General features: G+C 37.2%; 1 protein-coding gene and 1 long non-coding RNA gene across 2 annotated transcripts in view; both read right to left on the minus strand.

Moving 5' to 3' along the window:
• The window catches only part of LOC107727750 (IQ motif and SEC7 domain-containing protein 1-like), a 179,252-nt gene that overhangs the window by 47,116 nt on the left and 115,043 nt on the right, over positions 1 to 17,093 (minus strand). The window lies entirely within an intron of this gene.
• On the minus strand, positions 4,203 to 16,603 carry LOC107727823 (uncharacterized). Its single transcript, XR_001638400.1, has 3 exons — positions 16,530 to 16,603; positions 12,265 to 12,270; positions 4,203 to 4,212 (listed from the first exon to the last, which is right to left on the minus strand). It is a non-coding gene; the product is annotated as an uncharacterized LOC107727823 (long non-coding RNA).

The raw sequence follows: 17,093 nt of genomic DNA on the forward strand, positions 1-17,093 counted from the left end.
AACGAGTGTAAAGAGGCTAGTCATTAATCTGCTGAAAGTTGGACAGATTATGACATCATCACCAATGTCCAATCTGTTGCCTGAATCGTATTGATTCAGAACACAGTACAACACACATGCAGTTACACAGCAAAAAGTACAATAATAACACCAAAATCTATTTTTTTTTTACTCAGGAAAACCTCTAGACTTGAATGCATCTTCTTTGCTGGTTGAGGGACTCCCTCTGGCACAAATAGGTCTTTGCACAGAGTTTGCAGAAATAACACAAATACGCCTAAGGTTTGTGTTTTCTTTGAGCACCAAACTCAAAGAACATTAAACTGTATGCTACTGGCTCCCTCAGTTGAGCTGAACGTTCAGGGAGAATGAAGCACATTGAGGCAATGCCACAGTTGCTTGCTAAAACACAAGGCTACACATAGACCTTTTGGCTTTTTTAAACATATGGTCCTAAACTAGCTAGCCCTCAACAGAATAAATACATTTTGGCTAAACCTGCAACCTTATTTTATTTTATTCCAAATCTTGGTAACAGGTTTGTAAAAATGCATATAGGAAATGCTCATATAAAATGAACAGAAAATAAATGGCTCATTCAATATTTAATCCAAACCTGCAACCTTTTTATTTTATTTTATTTTGGTAACAGGGATGTAAAAATGCAAAGAGATACATAGAAAATGCTCATATAAAATGATGCACAGAAAATAATGGGCTCATATAATATTTAGTTTGACCTTCTGAGGTTGACAATCAAAATTTTTAAAGGTTAAAAAAATCAGTTTTTGCTTTTTTTTTTGCACAAAAATGAAAGTTTTCTTAATCAGTATGTGCACAATAATTATACATATTATTGAACTTATGTAATTCATGATAATATTATTAATAAAAAAACACTTTTTCTCTGATGATCATGGATACATGAAACTTGCAAAGAAAAAACAGCAGTAATGCGCCATAACATGTTTCACTGCCTAAAAAAGTACACTCAATTTGCTTGGAAAGGAAAGATGCTGTGCGAGTGGCTGGAACGACCTCATTCTGTGTTTTATCCCATCAGATGTCATGATCCCAGTGTGAACAGTGTTTATGTTTTGATGAGCAACGCTTAGTTTGTGACCTCACTTCCTCTGAGGTCAGGAGAAGGTGTGTGTGAGCGAGTCACGGATGGCCAAGCAGCCATACATGGAGTGTTTTGGTATTCCTCTGCACCTGTTTGGCACCCGACTGCAGACGCAGGCAAGCGAACAGACATAACAATCCATTCGAGCAGTATTGAGCTCACAAAGCTACTCTGGAAATATGCAGTGGAGAGGGAATTGACATCATCGACTTGTCGCATTTTATTAGCAGAATGCCACATTCACCTCCATTTCAGACTGTAGGGGGAGCCATCATACAATCTACATGTCTGATGACGACAAGGGGAAAGATACCACATCATTATTCTCTGTATTTAGCTCTTAGAGAATCAATGGAAAGACATGAACATATGCAAATCCACCGGACGCTATAATTTGTAAAATATTAAACGACCGATTTGGGACAAGATGGTCTTGTCACATGAGATTATTCCCTAGGTCTATACAGGAAGATTTTTCAAAAAGAAGCTGTAATGTATATGAATGTCACAGATCTTCTGAGATGAGCTGGCGTGTTGCAGTGGCATTACCCCTGCAGCCAATTAACACAAGCAAGGAGAGCCTATACTCGACTGTGATTGGCTGAGGGCACTCAGGGGATCTCATTACAGCATGGTAGTGCAACTCTTCACTGGCACAGCCTCTGACGGCAGTTTGATCACTGGCTCAAAGAGTGCCAGCATGGACGACCACAACTCCAGTATTCTTTTTCAACCAAAGTATCACAGTTCTTCATATTCTATACGACGTTTTATATGCAGAAACTACTAGTAAGGTAACAGATACAGCTGATGTGATGAGCTAGCCTGATTGCAGTCGGCACTTCAGTGATGAACACACCCCTAACCGTCAGTATTACACTTTAACAGAAAATCCTGCACTGGATATTAATGAGAACTCAAATCTTGTGGGGTGCTATCGGATTTATGATTTTCGCCTGATGGATGATAAACTGTGAGACTTACACAGAAACTTGGAGTGATTCTTTATAAAGTCTGCATTTATAATAATAATAATAATCAGAAAAATCTCTTTTTGGAAACAGAACTACTGTACCTTCAGAAAAAATATGCAGAAAATCAATAAAACAAATAAAAATCTTTTTTGATATATCAGGCTTTTATGGTTTTACTGACTATAACTAACATGTATTTCATTGCATTTGTAATCTTTGAAGCATTTCAATCTATTTAGTTTTCTTTTTTGTTCATACAGGAATAATATATTAGATTATTCATATTAATACAACAAATCAAAATTATGGTAAGAATAACAAACATCAATGAAGACTGGGCTACAAATATATATTGATTTTAAGGGATAGTTCACCCAAAAATGAAAATTACCCCTTGATCCATTCACTTCAGAAGGCCTTCATTTACCCCACGGAGCTATGTGGAGCACTTTTTATGATGTATGGATGCAGTTTTTTGGGCTTAAAAATCTTAAACCCCATTCACTGCCATTATAAAGCTTGGAAGAGCCAGTACTTTTTTAATATAACTGTGATTGTATTCATCTGAAAGAAGAAAGTCACATACACCTAGGACAGCTTGAGGGTAATTTTCTGTATACCTACTGTATACCTTTAATTTTCTTGTTTGTTTATACAGGAACCTATCATTTATATATGTTATTATTAATATTAATAGATTCATAATATTATACTAATTAATTCACAATAATTATGTGCTAAAATATAAATTGATTTAATATACATATAAGTACCCATTCTAAATATATCTTGCAATTACGTTACATATTTTGCAACGATTTTTTATGCAGGTACTTTCTGACATCAAAGTGAAAAACAAACTTCTGCAAACCATTCTGGAAATGTTATCGTTGCCAGACCTAACACAGAAAGCCTGTGGAGTGATGTCATGGTAATGACATTCCCGTGAGAAAGGCAGGGGTGCAGTTTGAGGGTCCTGGCTGATTTACGTACATGCTTTCTGTGAATGTAGTCGGAAAAAAGAAGCACTGTACACATAAAACACATACTGTATAAACACACTAGACAGACCGACGCTCGCATGCATGAAGAACAATCCTAAAAAAAAAAAAAAACCTCCATCTGAAGGCTGGTCTATTATCACAGAGCCGAATGGATCCGTGACTGTGTGCAGAATGATGAGCTTTATAATCCAGACAGATATATAAAGCTCTATAATACAAACAGAATGAAGCTTGGTAAACAAAGCCTTTACCTGAGCTTCAGCTACAGACTGCGGCCTGGAGAAGATCCAATGTCTGCAACTATAGTGTGTGTGTGTGTGTGTGTGTGTGTGTGTGTTCGTGTGTTTACACCACGCCATGCAGCGAGAACTGGATTTAATGACTGTTTACAGGCCGCAATGACGTGTGTTCCACACATACACAGCTGTCAGTGCGGTAACTGCCTCTTCACTGTGTGTTCACATGCCACGACTAATTTAAGGAAGCCAGGGAAGCCAGGACTTGCCATAGTGGAATGGGGGAAGGGTGACGTCCGTATGTCAGAATACACTCTGATGCCATATGGGGACGATGCCCAAGGACCGAGTGCGTTTTTATTCAACAAAAGCCTTTGTGCACATTTAAAGGGATAGTTGTTCATCCAAAAATGAACATTCTGCTGTCAAAGTTATTTTTAACTAAGGTTCATCACGTTCAAGGGCTGTGAAGCTCCAAAAAGGACCAAAAATATTACAAAAGAACCATAAAAATAGTCTTCTGTGCTATATCCTGAGACTAAAAATGTATTTACTGAATATTGACTTAAATTTCGGTGTGCTTTCAAACAGATCTATCTACAGGTAGGGCTTCAAAAGACTATAATGAATGAGTGATATGAACTAGCTTTATGTTACTGTCGTGGTGCTATTTTTGGAGCTTGACAGCTTCACAATAAACTTTGTGAACTCCCCCTTTATCTACCAGCCTTATGTTCTGGAGTTTTCCAGTGTTTAACTGCTCACGGCGTATCAGACATTTCCAGGTTTGCTCATCCGTAGCGCTCCTGGCTTCAGAGAGCTTTGCAATGAAAGCAGAATTAAAAAGCCTCTTCAAATAAAGCACATGCTTACTTTCATATTCTTCTTGTATTCTCAACGCACAATTTTGTCTGTTTCAGTACTTATCTAAGTTTAACAAAGATTTGTGATGGATAGTGTCTGGGAGCAAAGTATTTGGCAAAAAACACCTCTGGGACGCTTACACCCTCTGATATCTCTCTGCGCCTGCCTTATCCATTACCAACCATTATCACTCCACATGAATAATCTGCAATGAATTTCTAATGTCCCGTTTCTCTGTGACGCCATCATACCATTTATCATTCACAGTGTCTAGTGAAGCTGGACTACTAGGTGATAGCGCTATATGGAAATGGACTGAGTTAAATGGACAAGCAGAGGACGGATGGGTCAGTAAACAATGCATGAGCACACACCCACCTGGAGCCTGACTCGCCCCTCTTTCCTCTGTCGGCCCATTAAAAACAGCTCAGATGCACAAACCTGCTTTGCATTATGGACAAAAGGATGACAGATTGACAGAGGACCACTTATTGGGAAAAGAGCTGCCATCAGAATCATCAGAAGACCACCACCTGCCAACCTTCAGCAAAATATATATATTTAGTGCATGTACAATTATGTAAAAAAAAAAATATATATATATATATATATTCTGGCTGATGGTGATTTTATTTATTTTTTGTTACGGCTGATAAACGATAAACAAAACATTATAATTCTATAATACTTTGACTAAATAAATTCGAAATAAATGATAACAAAAATATATTTAATTATTTTTTATTATAGTAGAATAAAAATAAAATAAACAAAAATAAAACAAATATTATGGCTGATAATTTTGTCTAAATAATAAAAAAATAAACCACAACTAATAAAAATCACTCATTTTTCATACTGTACATTATAATGTAAACTATAAAAATAGATATTCATTTTGAGATTTGCTAAAGTTACAGGCATTTTAAAAATTACCTTTAAATGAGCGTTAGATAATCTAAAGGCAAAAATAAGCAGCACAACTAAATTTCCGACATCGGCTGATACTGATAAATTAAACAATCTCTAATATATCAGCAGATAACGGATACGGTACCGATTTACTGCACACCCCTTATCTGTTCTGATCTTTTCAAAATGACCAAATATCTATCCAGACTTCACTGCAAAACTCTGAACAAGCAATATCAAAACCCAGACCTCCACAAAAATGTCAAAAAGAGCTCAATTATTCCCCAGCACCTCCGGCGAGATCTTTATATAGACCTTCTCGGTCTACAGAGTGAAGTAGCCTGGATTACAAAGACAGAGCAGCTGGAAGCAGAAGGGTAATGAGTGACAAGCATGCATCAGCAAAAAGACAGAGCTGCCTAACTACGGCTTATACCTCCAGCTCTGGCTCTGCTTAAACACAGGAGCGGATGGAAGCAGGCATTGAAAGAATGTGAGGTACGCTTCACTTCATGTTCCCTGGATATTACTTTATCTCAGATGTTTTGAGTGGCAGTTGAAAAGCATCTCCCGAAATGAATAATTTTGATTCAACCCCAAAAAAGCAAAGATTGTACACTTTGTTCCAGAGTCTTTCAACATCATTTTTTCATTCGTTACATCTGAAAAGGGCGAGAGAAAAACGAACAGGCTGTCTCGGCTGAGGCAAAGCGTCATTTTAGTTTCCACTGAAGGGATTTCCTTTTTTCTCTCTCTGTCTCTTTCTTTCCAGTAGATTAAAATCCTCTCCTTCCAGTCTCTCATGCATAATTATGTTCATCACAAAGGATGAGCCTTTTAAACGGGCAGGAATTGCAGATGAGGCTGGATTGATTGGTTGCCTGCATGAGGTAATTGATCTGGAGTTTCTCTCATATTAGTCCTGCATCGTTTGCTAGATTCCACTCCTGAATAGGACAATACAATACATTTTTAATAATAATTTTTCTCTGAGCTCTATTTGCATTGGATCTTATATGAGATAATGAAAATAATGATAATTATTACTCAGAATAATGACAATTATTAACCTATTTTCTCGTTATCACTGAAAAGCAATATTTGAGCCCTGAAAGTTAATGTTTTCATAGTATAATTAATTGTTTCATCTTAAAAGAGTCCTCGCTATTAACTTAAAAATACACAATAAATCAGGCCAGTCTGAAAATGGCAAAATGAAACCGAATAACAGCAAGTCTCAAAAATTTGAACTCGCTTGAGATTAATGCTTTAGAGCAGAAAATCAATATAGCTCTCAAAAGCAGCATAAAATAGGACCTTTCCACAAACTACAGTTTGTTTGAGGTGAGACAATATAATTGTCAAATATGTTTGGTCTCAACACATCTATCTTTGAAGAGGAAGAATAGCCAAAGCATGTCTCCTTGGTTCTCTAATATCATTCAAACAGTCCACCCCACTATAAAAGTGCCCTAAATTTGTCCGGCATCAAGAGAGGCTTTCAAAAGAGCCTTGCACAAGAGTAAAAGAGCTTCAGAAAAGCTCCCACCGACTTCAATCAATACTTCAGAGGAGAAGAACCACAGAGAAAGTTAAGAGTGATAAACAAATTGACTTTACTCTGTGCGTAAAATGACAGTGAACATGACCTCCAGACAACCTTTTTCAGATCTAATAACAGTTTTACCACATAAATCGAAGTCCCAAATGTTATGAACATCAAAACGATGAATAATTGCTTGAGGGTGTGTAAATAATGATAGAACATTCGTTTTTGGGCGTACATTCCCTTTAATTCTGTGCTTTTAGAGTATTTGGCTATTCCAAGTCTTTCCACCCTGCTATTTGCACTCTTTATTATTATTCTCATGAACAGAAGTTGTGGTACATCTGTGGACAAAAAGACTGTGGAAACAGTTTCATGTTTGGGTTGAGAGTAAAATAGCTAAATATTTCCGACCACGTCACTCAGTCTGACATTTTCTTCCACTTTAAAATGGGAAAAGTCAGTCTCATCTTTCCTCTCTAAAAGCTTCCTCTTTAGCGGCTATTGTGCTGCTCCTAGCTGTTTTACAAGGGTAATGATGTTTATATGAGTTACATAAAGGCATGCTGGCGTGCACAGCTCTGTCAATGGAACTGAAATCCACCAATTCGTTTGCTGTCTCCTATGAAAAAATTGACTTTTGAAGAGTCCTTCATATTGAGCTTTTTTGAAATGCTATAAACAAAAATAGAAAAAAGGCAGAAAACTCCCATTGAAATGTCATTGAGAGTTTCCCGTGGTGAAAATAACAATCTTTCCAATAACACGCAGGGGACACAGTGGTCCTTGAAAATGATATAGTGAGATACAAAAGTGGTCAGAAAGGGAAGAACGGAGTACAGATCTTTGATGTTTGCAGCTCTGCATCATTAATTGTACAATTCAATATCTACAATTTGCTCTGGAGCAAAAATTCTTAAAGAGAGGAGCATGTGATAAACTAGATGACCAATTTCAGATCTAAAATAGTGGCCAGAGGGGACGTTTGTGTGCATAAGGTTTAAAGGGTCAGGCAACATTAAACAGGAGATGGACTGACCTATTCGCAACGAGGTCACGACCGCCATCAATATTAGATGTGCAGCAGAGAGAGACAGCGCTGGGCAATGTGCTGTGAGATGCATAAAATATGGAGCCCCAGGTGGAGGGGACAGGCCAATATCCAGCCATTACTCTGGCCTTGAGCTGACAGACCGCTGGCTAAAGGTTACATCATGAAAAGGCATTCAAGAGCTAAAGTCTCAGTAAAATGTACATAAGATTGCGAGGCTTTAAAGGGGTCATATGATGTTGCTAAAAAGAACATTATTTTGTGTATTTGGTGTAATGAAATGTGTTTATGCGGTTTAAAGTTCAAAAAACACATTATTTTCCACATACTGTACATTATTGTTTCTCAAAGCTCATCGGTCTGAAAAGCGAGGTCTGCTGTGATTGGCCAGCTATCCAGTGCATTGTGATTGGCCGAATACCTCAAGCGTGAGAGCCGTTTTAGGTAGGCGTGGTTGACTCTTAACTTTTATAAAGAATATCTCTTTGGATTTGAGACTTTAGTCTTTGCAACTTTACAGATCTTCTTTATGCACCAAGAGCTTGTAACACTCCAAAGAGAAAGGAAAAATTTTAATCGCATCATATGACCCCTTTAACAGAACATAAAGATGTTCCATTTTCTTAACATAACACCATCAAATCCATTAAAACTGTCTAATAAGTGACAGTCATTTTACAACAAGAGATATAACACATGTTAAAAGATTCAGCACCCACAGAAAGGACTTTATGAGCTGAAAGGTAAGCTTTGGTACGATAAGACGGGATGGATTGGATTTCAAATCCATTTGAAAGGTAGGGCGATTCACTTTGTATTGTTTAGGCAGAGCTGATATAAATTTAATGAGTACTCCAGAGCTCATTCAGAGCAAGAAGTATGAATCCTTTCATAAACGGGCTGATAGGAAAACCATTCATTCAGTTTAAAAATAAACCATGTTAGAGATTCACAGAAATCATGAAGTGACTGTTCAACTGCACCACAAAATAAAACAACGACTCATCAAACCAAAGAATGTGTCATGTGATTATACTGCTGAATGTAACCTAATTACTCAGTGTAAACCGCAACCCTTGCTCTGAAATATTAATAGATGCTTGCTAATAAGTATATTGGCACTGTGTCAGAGGAAAACGGGAACAGTGCCTTCACTTGTGATGACATGTTTGTCAATGAGGAAAAATTACTAAATAATGAGTTTTTCCAAATTGGAATATGAAATTTCAACAATACACACCACTTGCCATGGAAAGCAATGTTCCCTTTAAAAAAGAAAAATACATAATAAGTTTGATCATAGATAGATAGATAGATAGATAGATAGATAGATTTCCCAGAGATCAAAATAAACAAGCATTCATGTGTCTCATATAGGCAAATGACTGAACTAGTACAAAAATATCTGCAGGCTTCTCTCGTAATCTCTCCCCACATTGCGGTGCAGTTTCCCATCCAGCCGAGAGGTCGTGAATCAGACAGCATTGCTTACTCACCCACAGACAGTTCAGTGATCTGTCTAGAGACGTGCTGCTTTCTTTCTGCCACCGTTTGCCCACTTGATCAGTCAAACGATTCTGAAAAATTCCAGTGTCTCCTCTGAATATAGAACTCAAATCTCTCACGTTGATGTTGAATTGATGCAGGTTTCTTCTTCTTGCTGTAAGGAACGTCTAAAAAACGGTGACATCCAATCCATGAGCAACTTTTTGAAGTCTGGTTATAAGTCTAAAAAAGCCTGACTGCAGGCAAAGAGAGCAAAAAAAGCCTGGAGATTCCTTTACAAAACACAGGCTCCAGCAAACAGGTCGCCCCTGAGAGCCCCCTCTCCAAAGGTTTGGAAAATATTTGCAAACGTCTGGTGACGCACTGGAGGAAAACTCACGGATGCAGACAGCCACTCAGACAACCCATAGGAAAAACGGCATAACTGAGAGATTCATAAAGTTCTCCAATGAGAGTACGACACAAAAAAAGAACAACTACCTCTCCATTTCTACACGGTGTTTGAGAAGGAAAGTCAGGACAAGGCAGGCACCTTCAGACGCAAATGCAAGCCGCACAGAGTAAATTAATAACAACCTGTGCTTCCATGGTGTGCTAGTTTAAACCACTGGATCAGGTTGCCTGACATCTACAGTTTCACAAGACCTTTATTTTAAAACAGCCTAAAATCTTCCAAAAAGCAATTTCCTTTAGCCTTGATAAAACATCACAGGGGGTTCCTTTTGAATCCAAAATCATTACAGATAGTATAAAAAATAAGACATTGCATTCCTGGAAGAAGGCCCTTGTGCTGGGTTTGTGCCCTGAAGGCCGACGAGGAGACAATTTTTCCTTGTGAAATGAGATCTAGAGAGTGAACTCATACTAAAGATGACAGCAGAAAGGCAGATATGAACAAGCCGGAAATGAAACTGAGAAGAACCTGAGAACTCTGCCATGAGACACCCAACAATGAGAGTTCGAAAGTGGAGATCCTGGAGCTCAGGCTTACAGGAACACTATAATCAAATTCCCCCCAAAACGCTGGCTTGCTGTATCTTCATTAATTTCTCTGCCAAAGACTCTTTTCTAGCTACAGTGTCCTCCTTTGGGACAAAGTGTAATGATGGTGTTGGGTAATACAAAAGCATGTCATTTAAAGCAATACTTGATTCAAAAATGAAAATTCTGTCATAATTTAGTAATTATTCAGTGAAAATATCAGTCTCTGTCATCAGCTTTTTAATCTCAATACATTAAATTCAATACAGAGTTTGTGAAATGAATGTCTCTTATGAGCCTTTCTTTTAATTAACAGTTACATTTTTTTTTTATTGGTTTGAATCTGTCTGAAACACCACTCTGGACAATTTAAAGCATTTACAGAGAGAGAATTTCAAAATAAATCAGACTCAAATCAAACTGAATCGAAAGAATCAAATAAACATGAATAAGAACTGGTATTCACAATGAGCCAAATCTGAATTCTAATGTTTCAGACTGATTCAAGTCAAACGAGAGTCAATTTTGATTACATACAGTATGGACTTTGCGGCAAATTCTACAACCAAAGACATAACTTTTAAAATGTACCACATTTAACGCTACATGAAAATGGAGCTTTAGTCAAAAACTATTGAAAAGAAACGGCTCATTAGAGACATTTGCTTCAGGAATCTGGCAATTCTGGTAGTGCTCTATGTTTTTGATTCACTAAACTGAACTGGCTCATAAGAATCATTTATTTGTGAGCTAAGCCATAGAAGGAGATTCTGACAAAATAGTGACTTAAATTTCAGTCTGGTTGGGAACTACATCACATGAACACAGGAGTTTCATCTTCATGCAAGCTATTCCCTGAAATATACAGTATGTACGCCCCAGGTAGAACCACAGGAGACGATGTCGGGAAGAACCACAGGAAGACAACTATTAGAGAGTGCTATATGTCTGTGGATATAGAGGAAATAGACAATGTCTGAAACAGAAGATCTAAATATGTGTGTGTCTATGGAGGAGGGGACAAAAACGCCTTTACACTTCCACTACAAAACAACTGTAAAGCAAAGGATGATTCAGAAGATTCAGTTGAGTCTGTGGCTCACCAAATGTTAGGGAGCAAATTACAGAGCCCTGGAAAACTGGTTGGCTGCTCTGGTGAATGAAGTGGCCTTTAGTCACTAATTTTAGCCAAGCTGGGTGGAAGCACACAGTCTAGTTGAGCTATTAATGAAATGACTGTACTAATCTAAACAAAATAATAGAACAAAATTGCATGCAATTTTAATGATAAAGAACGAATTAAGCCATGTTCTGTATGTGTTTTAGGGCCTTATTTCAGTGACTTTTAGTTTTTCACTAACCACGCATAAATGTTGTTTTCTCACAAACACAAACATGTACATTCATGCTGCTCACATATTATTGTAGCCCAGTTTGTGCTAATTAAAGTGTAATCAGACTTTAGCCATTAATATGTTTTTAAGATACTGAAAAATAAAACACAGGGCATGTCAAAACTTCTCAAGTGCCCCCAAACCCCCTCAGACCCCAGAGGGTTAAAGTCCAAAAGCTGTACTTAATAAAATGATTCTTCATGAGATGTTTATTTTTCAAGCTAATACGCATTAGCTACGCATTACTCTTGGTGAGTACTTTCGTTACATAGAAGAAAACACTATAAAAGTTTACTGTAATGACAAAAACGTGGAAATATTAACTACCTATAAAATAATGTTACCACATCTCACCCTAACCTGATTTTTCCTGCCCTAAACTGTCTAACACTGTCAAACCATCATGTGTGAATGGACAGAACAGGTGTTTCACTAGAGAACGTCAAAAACTTATTTTTGCCTGATTTATAGATCTCCTACCTTATCGTCCGCACTGAAATGCAGTATTTCCACATCAGATTCAACATGAGGGCATTTCCTGCCTGGCTGCTCGATGAGGGTCTTTGAAACAAGGTGGTGTAGATCCAAAGAGGAGAAGAAAACACAGTGGAGCTCAGCATGTGCTGCTTGACTCAACTCAACTCCAATCACCCAGACTAGCCGCTCCTACCTCTTTCTTTCCCTTCTCTCAACCACAAACGGAGAGCTACGCTTGAAGTGCTCACAAGTGGGAGAAAAAAAAAATCACTAATTCATTCACCCCCCACCCCAGTTCAAGTTACAGCAGTTGTTGCTGCTTCTGAAGTATAGGCGTCTTTAGCTTTGTTTATGCAGCCATAACCAAACGTTCTCCTCTGAGAGAAGTCGTCTAGCAGCAATCAGAGGTTCCCATGCTAGCAAAGGAATGGAGCATGCTATGTATGTACATCAGAGACACATCCGGATGTACTCGTTCTCCTCAAGCAGATGCACTGTCAGCTGCTCGCAGGGTGTTTCTTTTGGTTCGGAGGTTGTTAAATCCCAGTCTGTGTCAAAATGGAAAGGCAGGCCCACTCGGGCAACACTTATGCCAAGTGTGACACATCTCCCTAAGGAGGCCAGGGAGGGTCTGACCAATGTTTATACTCTCAGACATGACTTGTGGATGTAGTTAATTAGGCTCAATAACATCAAATGAGTGTCGTAATGGAATTTGAATGTAAAAACGCAGATGCTGTTGAGCTGAGGGAGGCCAGATTTGTCCTGAAGAACAGTGCTGGAGGAGGCTATGAGATCATAATCAAAGCCTGTCATTGGAGTAAAGGCTTGGCACGCTCCATGGAAATGGATTACTCTCAAAAACTGTAACTTAAAGCCTTGCACACCAACACTGGGATACACATGGGAAAGCATGTGAGGAAAAGCCATGAAGAAGAAAAACTCTTTTAAAATGAAGGCTTAAAGTTCTGCAAATACAGATGAGTGAAATATAAAGTGAGATCGATTTTAGAAGATATCATTCGTTTTTGTTTGGCTCTGTTCACCTCCTCACTGGTTTTGAAACTATTCCACAACCTTCGGGTTAAACTGTCCACTGTGATTTAAAGGGAAGGTGAATATTAAAACATTTTACTGTTTTTTTTTATATAACAGAGTTTATGTTGTGAAGCCAACTTAAAATGTACAAGGAAAACTATCCAAAAAAAGTACTTAGGTACACTACTTTTCAAAAGTTAGAGTTATTATCAATGTTGAAATCCGCATAATATTTTTGTGGAAATGGGATATCTTTTTTCAGGATTCTTTGATGAACAAAGTTCAAAAGGATTTATTTGAAACAGAAATAATTTGTAACATGATAAATGTCTTTACTGTCACTTTTGATCAATTTAATGGATTCCAGCTGAATAAAAGTATTCAGTTTTGATTATATAAGGCAAATTCTAAGACCAAAGTTATAACCTTTAAATCGCACCATATAGTAATCTTACGGGAAGTCTGGTGTTCGTTTTTCCATAGGAAATATAGCCTACAACAAAATATTATGAAAGCAAATTCACAAATGAAAAATTTAAATCTGCTTGCTTTCCATGTCAACTTGCCTGACATTTCACATGCTGCTGAAAACAGAAACCCTTTTCAAAAGGATAGGAATAATTACCAGCACCTTTCTAAAGCAGCCTTGCTTTGTTGTTTCTGTTACTGACATCAGAATACTTCCCTGAAGACTGCCACATCCTCCAAAAAACATCCTCCCTTTCTCTAATTACTGTCCAACACATTCACACACATATGTCTGGACAGAAAGAAACACACATACACACTGGCACACATATACATGTTTTTTTTTCTTTTTCTGTAGCCTCCAGCTTTTTGGCAGCGGAAGACTGAACAAAATGCAATATGGACAAAAGCATTGCAATTCAAGGCACAGAGCACACAAACACACACACAAACCAGCTTTAAGTCCATCATAAAGTGGGGGGCTGCTGTATCACTGTTAAAGCTGACAGTTTAATACTGGCTAATAATGGAAGTGCGGAACACATTATGAGGATGAATTTATGACTACGGCTTTATTTATGACATTGATGTGCAAGTTTAATATCTCACTATGTAGTCTCCATCTGACATACTAAAATAATTAAAAGACAAATCAATATTTATTTGGTAAGTAGTCACATAATATGCAGGATAATGTACAGTTACACTGTTATTAATGCAATGAAACCACTTTAAGATGATACTGTACATTACCTCTTTCATATTAGCCTAACCTGAGACTTAGTTATGTCATTTCAAGTCGTTCATCATCATCATAATCCTAAACACTGGCACAGACTAAAGGACTGCTTACACAATGTCCAAATCAACTACACAACACCAGAGTGTAAATAAATAAATAAAAATAGAAATAAAAAAGGCCACATTTTTTTATCAGTAAAGATAAAAAAGTCTGTGAATGAGTAAAAATAAACAAAATATTTTTTCATAAATTATAATACATTTTAACAATTCACTCATCTGTTTTACATATTCTTTCTAGACATACATTTTTATCGGTATTTGTGTCCACTGGAAATCAATCTTGACCTTGGCACTGCTAGCATCATTTTTCGCCAGTTAAGCAATGGGAACATACAGTTCACTCCTATTTACACAAATGAAATAAAAGAGTGAGAATGAACAGAAAAGAAGCCCAGTTTCTGCTTCACCACAATTACAAGCGAAAAGCTCCATAAAAGGCGAGTCTGTTTTAAGAAATGACCACAGCAAGGGAAAAAAGCAACTCTTGGTCTTTTTTATTTCAGCATCCAGACTTCAAAAAACATTCCAGCCGGCACGTGTACACCCACCTCCACAACTGAGGTGACTATTAATGATCTGCTCTGCTAATCTGCATATGGAAGGGATGCTGTGTTTGTCCCCACTTTGGCACAGAATATGTTTCTAGACCACAGACATACAGTAGATGTAGTTTCTGTAGAGGCTACTGTAGATGCAGTAACAATAGATTCAGAATGAGAACTAAAGGAGAACTGAAGCCAGTAGAAATTAATGGAGAACAAACTGGTGTAATTAGCAACACTAATGACTGTATCATATTAATCAGTGAAGCACATGTATGTGAAGTCATATGAGGTTTTGTTCCAGCCTTAAAGGGCCAGCAGCCCTTAATATACTTTATATATTAATGCAGCTATTAGAGGCACCTTCAGCTAAAAAGAGAGTATTTTTTTCCCCATCAAATCATCCAGAGAATCCGATGACAGGGTAAAATGCTGTTTCTGATAAGGCAATTGAATATATGTCCGATTCCATTATCAACGTTATTGTTTGCCCAACAAAAATGCAAAATGTTAACGCTTATAAATCATTTTAATGTGCTCTAAAGAGGTTTCAGTTGGCCGCTTATATCCTGACAGTACCAGCTGCATAATTCTGTTCTGAAACTCCTACACTGAGTATCTAACATATGGCGTGCAGAGAATAAAAATAAAGAGAGATTTTTCTCTTTTGTTTCTTCAGTTTTGTTTTTAAATGTGAGGTTGAAAGTCACCAACGACACTGTATATTGTGCTAGATTGACAGCATTGCACTGTGCACAAAAGCCACGTTGTGTGAACTGCGCAGTTTCCACCGATTACAGCAGTCAATTGAAGGACACGGTTAGGCGAGAAGGTCAGCACAAACAGTTGACAGGGGATTTCCTGAGTTGCTGCTCGAGTCAGAGATGTCCGGATTCCTTAGTCAGCAAAGGTTAAGCACAACAACATCATGTTGTTTTTTTATGGTGGTCACAGGAGGGGAAGAGGATGGGAGACCCATAAACTTCAAGGCCTACAGGTATCAGTAATGACAGCTTCCTCATCAGTGATACAACAACTTATATTATGTATAATATAATATAATATAATATAATATAATATAATATGGGGGGCTGTTGAATGCTTGAATTCTTGACGAACATTCTAAGGTTGCAATTATTTTCAGAGAAACACACAGCAAAAGTAGTTCCAGGCAGGTCTTGACCACATTACATGTCCAAATCCCTTCACCAAATAATTTAAGTTATTTCAAAGGTCCTTACAGCTTACAACAGCATAAGAACCGAAACCCACAAAGACACTGACCAAGATAAAAAATATAGTAAACAATAGGAAAAAACGGACAAATTATTTCCATATTTTTGCCACAAATTTCCGATTAATTATGTACGGAAAGCACATGCTCTCTTTCTCCTGCTCTCGGAAACATACACGTGCACAGAAACGTGTTGTCAGCACAGCACATTTTATCACTAATATAGTTTAGCAACTTAAAAGCTATTCTTGAAGCAGATGAACTTACAGTTTCGCTATTAGTTGAGACGCTGCTGCCGAACACTGTTGAGAGACGTGCAGACTCAGGTAATTCACACACACTTAATCTCTCTCTCTCTCTTTCTCTAATAACTTCATAACTGCATTAGTCTGTGATCAACGGCTCAAGTCTCCATTACTAGGTCTAAAATTATGTTTTAGAATTAGAAAAGTAGGCGAGGAATGAGATGCGTAAGAAATTAGTCCTACACACAAGAGTGTTTTAAGGACAAAAACCTGACAAATGTCTCGAAATACGACATGTGATTCTGAACGATGTGTTGAGGTGTTGTAACTGTAGTATAAGCAGAATAATTGACTCTGGTCTGTTGAATTATTAGAAAATGATTTTCTAATAATTCAATGGTCCATCGTCAATTATTTCTTATATATAATATAATAATCAAAACTACTAAATAAAAGTAAAACATTTAATATCTAACTACTAAATAAAAAATACAGTATATAAAACTACAAACAAACAAATGAAAAAATATTTCATGTAGTTCTCAATATTAGTTCATAAAAAAGCAAGTGTAATAATAATACAAGGATTTAGTTAAATATATATATATTTTTAAATTAAATATTGCTGCCACTGCTTAAAATTTCATGTCAACTTAAAACCAAAGCTTAAAGTTCTGCTGGATGTAAGAAT

Source organism: Sinocyclocheilus rhinocerous, unplaced genomic scaffold (assembly GCF_001515625.1).
Source record: "Sinocyclocheilus rhinocerous isolate Xijiao unplaced genomic scaffold, SAMN03320098_v1.1 scaffold576, whole genome shotgun sequence".
Lineage (NCBI taxonomy): Eukaryota > Metazoa > Chordata > Actinopteri > Cypriniformes > Cyprinidae > Sinocyclocheilus > Sinocyclocheilus rhinocerous.